This window comes from Gavia stellata, chromosome 9, assembly GCF_030936135.1.
Source record: "Gavia stellata isolate bGavSte3 chromosome 9, bGavSte3.hap2, whole genome shotgun sequence".
In the NCBI taxonomy this organism is placed as follows: Eukaryota; Metazoa; Chordata; class Aves; order Gaviiformes; family Gaviidae; genus Gavia; species Gavia stellata.
This window is the reverse complement of record NC_082602.1, coordinates 20,398,296-20,404,906: the sequence shown is the minus strand read 5'-3', so window position 1 is coordinate 20,404,906 and position 6,611 is coordinate 20,398,296.

The following is a 6,611-nucleotide window of genomic DNA, read 5'->3' as shown; positions in this document are numbered from 1 at the left end:
ATCTTAAATCAAGAGACTGATAGAAAAACAGGATGCCATTAAATCCTCGGTGGTTCTCTTCAAAGCAGGAAAAGTGTTCCAATAATTGGATGGAATATTAATTTTTCCCAGCAATATGAACAGCTATAGATAGCATCAGTATTCTTTCATTCTGCATCCATGTAAAAAGGAATGAAATACTAAGCCAGATGAAATGACTGTGTGTGCGTTGTGGCACACATATACATTTTTTCTTCCCCTGATCTTTTCCATTGATTAACTACTAATTCTTGTCTCGGATCTGAACCAATCTATGGGAAGTCCCTCTGGTTTCAGTAGGAGCTGAATCAGATCTTTAAATTAGAGTAAATAACTCTCTGTACAGTTTATTTCTCTTGTAAAAACCGTTTATGTTAGTGTGAGTTTGAGTGGATTTGTGCAGAAATCTGCTGTTTAAGTCTGTAAGATTGTATCTGTTTCTATAGTACTGCTTCTAAGTCCTTTATCTAGAAGGTGATATATATGGAAATTAAGTTATTAGATGTGCATTGGAAGAGTAACTTTTAAACACAGGAAATTATAACAGCATTTATTTAACTGAATTGTACATATTTTTAAAACTACTCTGATTTCAGGAAAGAAGAAAATCCTAAAAGGCATTTGAATATAAAACTGCAGTAGAAACAAGACAATAAAATAGCTGTTTATTTTCATTACAAATGAGAGGTGTATGGTTCAGAAAGAATGAGGGATTAAATACGAATTAAAAGTATGACTTTTAAAAAAACCCACTGCAATACAATTATAATTAAGGCCAAGGGCCATTTTTTCTTTCTGCCCTCACATAGTCTGCTGGAAGTCAGGAAAAGATAGAAATGAAATTTATGATGTGAGCCAGATGCTAATTTCAAACATATTGGTAGAGATCCAGAGCAACTGTAAATCAGTAAAACCCTGGAATTATATTGGTATAAACATAAAGAGAATTCAATGTTTTGTCTTAAATTCATTGAATTTCAGCCTTCCCAGAAGCATTACTCTCCATGCATTCTTCATTTACTATCTTTATGTTGCATATAAAGGACTATTTGCACAGTTTTGTCAAGTGTCATAAGCCAAATTTTTGTTTATAACTTTGTTACCTTCATTTGGTATTTGGCCTTTCACTTTAATTACTGCACATGTACTACTATGCAATGAATACACTACACTGCACATGAATGCACAATTCACTTTTTGTACCACAACTTCAAAAAGCTGCTCAGTGAAAATATTCCTGTATTTTATGCAAAGGTGTTTTTTCTGTGGTTTAGATCAAGCATTCTGGATTTAGAAGACAATCCTCATGGCATTATTTGTTCCTCCACAATTGTGCATCATCTTTGCAGCTGTTCGACAGAAGTGTTTGCTGTTTGACAGAAGTTTTTTCTGTTTTACAGGGATATTAAAAAGGTTTCTGAAAACACTGAATTCCATTTCATTTCAATTTCTTTTTATGAAAAAGCAGCTGTAATACTTAACTACTAACCAGTAAGAGCTCTAGGGAAAATAATCTTTTATTAATTGGGGTTTATATTTAAATTTCCTCTAGAGGCAGATTTTGTGATCATGGTACCTTTTATACATTCTCCTAAAGCAGATATTACTGACCTCTGAGACATTCTGCCATATCCCATGTTCTTATCCTTTAGGAATATAATAATTAAATGTTTTTAAACAGATACTATGGTTATGGTCCCCTTAACAACATCCTCACTCAGACTGAACTTTGTTTTGGATGAGACATACACTTTCACATAGATCTAGTCCCCTAAGGCTGCTAGCAGAATAAGATAAAACAGAACTGTCTTTCCAGATATTTTGTAATCCATTATATAGCAAAGAAACTTTCATCCACGGAAGATCTCAGAACCTCTCAAACCAACTTTGAGCAGAGCCAGATAGATGCAATTTACCACATGTTGGGTGACAGGCCCTCCATCTGTCACAGACCCGGAGCGATTCTACAGAGCAAGTCTCTCAATCCACTGCCTGAAAACATTTTAAGAAAACAGCAGATTTGCAAGGGTTCTGCACATGTTTGAAGCTAAAGGCTGGTCACCTCAGTACTAGTACTGCTCATGAGCTCTGCTGCTGACAGCGTAGACAGCAGATAAATTTTGAGGAGGGAAGGACTGAAATGATAGACTCAGCTTCATCCTACAATAGATACCATGTTTGGAGAAATAAGCAATGAGCCATCACCAGAAAGTGCTTAGCAGATGTGGCTGCTGTATATGCTCTCTTGGAGAGGCTAAAGAACCATCTGTTCTCAGCTTCCCCTTTAAAGGTAGGATTCAGGGATTCAACTTCCAGCTCTGCTGCAGGCTTCCTGAATAAGCCAAACCACTTAAACAGGATTCTCTGTGCCTTACAGGTTTCTTCTTTTTCACTGCACTACTGGGGTACACTCACATCCTTTATAGATGGGGCCACTGAGCTCAAAGTATAGATAAACTGAGAACAGATAGAACACTGTTCAGAAGCATTTAAGTGTAGGGGAATCTGGCCACACCCAGCAGCTCATGCACCATTTTCCCCCATACATAGCACAAATGAGAGTCTCACTTCTGTGTTCTTTATTCATGCAAAACTCCCATGGAGATCAAGGCTCATTGATACGCATTCACTTGGAACAGGAGAAAACCCACTCCTTAAAGAGCTCATACTACTTGCCAAGTCAGACTAAACAGGAAAGAAAGGAAGACATACTGTCCCATTTCGGTCACAGGGAAGTAAGGCAGGAGTCGGTGATTTGTCCAAGGTCTACAGAGTTTTTGGAAAACTTGGGAACTAAACCCAGACAATATAAGCTCTGATTCCGTGCCTACACACAAAAGTATCTTTCCTCATTCAGAAAACAGGATCATACTGTGCCGGCCCATTTCTGATACGATATTATTTAGTATATAAAGTGGTCTGACTGGAACTTCCGTCCATCCTAACATGCAAGAGATGTATTATGGTACAGAACCTCAGTCTGTGCCTGTGGTCACCCTGCTTACTTCAGAAGTGGCACTGAGATCCCTATTTGTATTTCTAAATTGTGTTACTCTACCGCCTAGTCACCAATCAGGACAAGCTGCAATATAAACGCAAACAAAAAGGACACATTTGACGGAGGCAGTGCCTGCCATAACAAGCACTCAAAACAAGTAAACATCTGCTGGTCCTCAGATTCATACCATAGCACAAAACCTTGACAGTGATACTCTTATGTTCAGACAGTAGCTCTGTCCATGGAACAGCACATCTTGTCATCTTACTCTGGGGAAGCAACTCTTTTACTGCCATTGAGACTGCTGCTAAGTTTTTTACAGCTAACATTTATCTCCATTTAAAAAGCAAGTATAGCAAGGACAACCATGTCATGAAGCTACAAAATCATGTGTGAATAGGGGGAAACCTGCGTCCTCATTCTTTCCTTTAACATCTTCATTGAGTTCCATGGACTCAGGACTGATGGCTCTATGTAGTCTAATTCCCCATCTGCAATGGCAAGATGCCATAAAATATCCACACATGCCAAAATGGGTGCTATGGGCTACAAGAACGTTGCCAGGTTTGAATAATTGACTTGCATTTTTACAGCTTGTACTAAAATAATCAGGCTTCCTTCTAATTTTCTTAGAAAGCCTGAGAGACAAGTCAGTAACTTTTCTCCAACTGCCTATTCGGTTGGAGTTTATGGCCTTACTGAACAACAGAATCTTCTGTGTTGGAACAAATACAGTAAATGCACATAGCGCTAGTATTGCAAAAGAATAGCAAATACTGCCATCTATGGGCAAATCGCTACTGCGACAGCATTCACCGCAATGGGTCAACTCGTGCCGTTGGCACAGAACCACTCCATGAGCTTTCCCCGAGGTTCACTCAGAAGTGTTACCAAGACGGGCTTGGCAGGATGCAGTGCTCTCGCTCCAGCCTGGCCAGCGTCTGCCTGGGCAGGCAGGCACTGCATGCTGCTGACAACTATATAGCCGTACTGCTGCTGGTCCTACAGATCCTAAAATGATGATAATGAAGTACTTGGTCGGCGTCAGGAAACGGTACCTAGAAATCTGACAGGATCTGCCCAAATCTGACAAGAGCCTAACTTATGAACAAACTTACTCTTGACCTTAAAGCAGGGGTGCTTTTGGAATGAAGCACTTTCTTCGTTTACAGGAAATTATGAGTAATGGGAAATCCTCCTGGAGTTTTACAAGAACTGGTTTTATGAAACACTGTGAGGAGCTGAATCTAATTGGGTTGGGGTATATTTAGTGTAAGATAATCCCTGTAAACTGGTTTATTTTGTCAAGTATGTTGCAAATTCATCTGCAGAATGAGGACTGGAGATAGTGTCACATATCTCAGTGTAATGATCCTGATCATTGCATGTCGAGGAATGTGATCCACATAACGGTTAACCTGAGTAGGCCTGTGCTGTGCCATGCTGCACATACAGCTTAGCCTTGAGGCCTATGTTGTGCTGTGAATATCTCTTAGTCACAGGATAAACATAGCCAGCAAATTGTAACAGAGAGCCTGTAGGCAGTTCGCACTTGCTACTGGTGATTATGCCCCCTGCGAGTCCTTGCCTTTACCTAAAACTACAGCAAGAACATGTGAGCATTCTTTCTGTTGGACAGTAGAAATGCTGAATGGAGTTGTTTTCTTGTGAGAAAATCATATGATAGATCAAATGACCAAAACGGGATAAACCTTCCACAGGCAGGGTCTGCACAGTGTGCTGCATCTGGATCAGATGCCTGTTTGATGCTGCACAATTTGGAGTTCCCAGCATCTGAAGGGACATAAGATTATCTATACCATCCTCTCTTCCTTTACAGTGTTAGCACTAATAAATAGCGCTTTAAATGATACTTTGCATAGTCTGAGTTCCTTTCTTACTGGAATTAGAAGAACCTTCAGGTGGAACAGAACCTTCAGGTGCAACAGAGCCTTCAGGTGCAAAACACTCAGTTACCAGTGAAGGACAATGGTATTTCTTACAATTGTTAAATCACAAAGCTGGGCTCAACATGAAGATTGCTTGTCTTCTGATTGCAAAGATGACTGAATATTATTGTAATACTACAAAAAATAGATGCCAGCTGAGATCTCTACACTCAAAAGAGAGCTCGCCTTTGCAGTCTAGGCAGACTGAGAGTGACAGTTCACTACTAGACTGATCTTTTAAATGTCCGGTAATGTGTGTGATCGAAGGGCACAGCACTTATAAAGATATGTGTAACAGTAAAGTGTGATTCGCACATAATCTTGCACTGAGGTAGCTCTGGAGGTTTAGAAATAAGCTTGTGAAACCAGAAGAGTGTTCTGTAGTGCCATACAGATATCATTTTTCCTGTCTTGGTCAATTACATAATGCACACTAGGAGTAACAGAACCGCATACTTCACTCTTGCTCCTCCAGGCCCAATAGCATGGAACAATTAACAATGAACCACAGAACCACAAAACCACAGAATAGTTGAGACTGGAAGGAACCTCTGGAGAGCATCTAGTCTAAACCCCTCAACTCGGTGTCAACTGAGATCCATACATAGCTCCCTTCCATAGGAAGTAGGTGGCTGTTCGGAATTCATTGCTCCTTCTACACATGCACGCCTGAGGGACAGTGAACTTTTTGAGATCCTGCTCTGAATTTTACAGCTATTTAACTTGCTCATTAAACCATTCAGAAACAAAAACCAAAAACAAGCCAAAATGCCTGAGAGCAGTACACCCCCAACCAGGCGACAGACACAATAGGGACTATACAGTAGCTGTCCAGTACCCCAGCTCATTACACAACCTAGCAATTAACTGAAGTCGCCTGTGCTCCCTCCCTTCCCTGCATTTGTTCTCTTGAGAGATGACAATTCCTTCTCGTCCTTCCTGTTCAACCCTCTTGGAAAGGTGCCCTAGTGATTGTAGGTTTTTCTTTCCCATCACACTGCTGCAAAAAAGCTCCTATTTCCCTGACCACTTCCTTCATGGTTGAAGTAGATTTAGCCCAGGCAAAGCACCAGCTGCAGTACCTCTTGGCCCATTCAATACACCTACCAATAGCTCCCAAGGCAGAAATGACATGCTGTGAGCTTGCTTAATGCCAGCATCCTTGGAGGAGTGACAAGGACACTATGGGAAATAATGAACGTTAGGAAAATGTAGCTATAGCAACACTAGATTCGCAAAGAAAATCCCCACCACGAGTGCAAGGAAACTGCTGTCATCGTATATGTAAAAGTGCTGATAAAGCAGGAACTAGGGCTACAGCATCAGGAGACAGCATGCCTGGCCTGCAGTCTTGCCACAACCAGTAACACGTGCAAAAGCATACCTATAGCAGGCAGAAACTTAGCTCACACACTTTTGGAAATGTTGGGTGAAACAACAGATCCAAAACTGTTGAGTCTCTGCAAGGAAATCCCAAACCTCACTCAGCTGGCTCCAGATTTCACTGCAAGTTTAGCACCATGCCATCAAAGGAACCATCGGCTGATAACACTGTCATGGTGATCTGAAGGCTGCCATTGTTCCAGAGGCAGTAACTGAACCTTGGTCTGTCACTAAATTATCCTGCCTCCATCTCACACCTATTT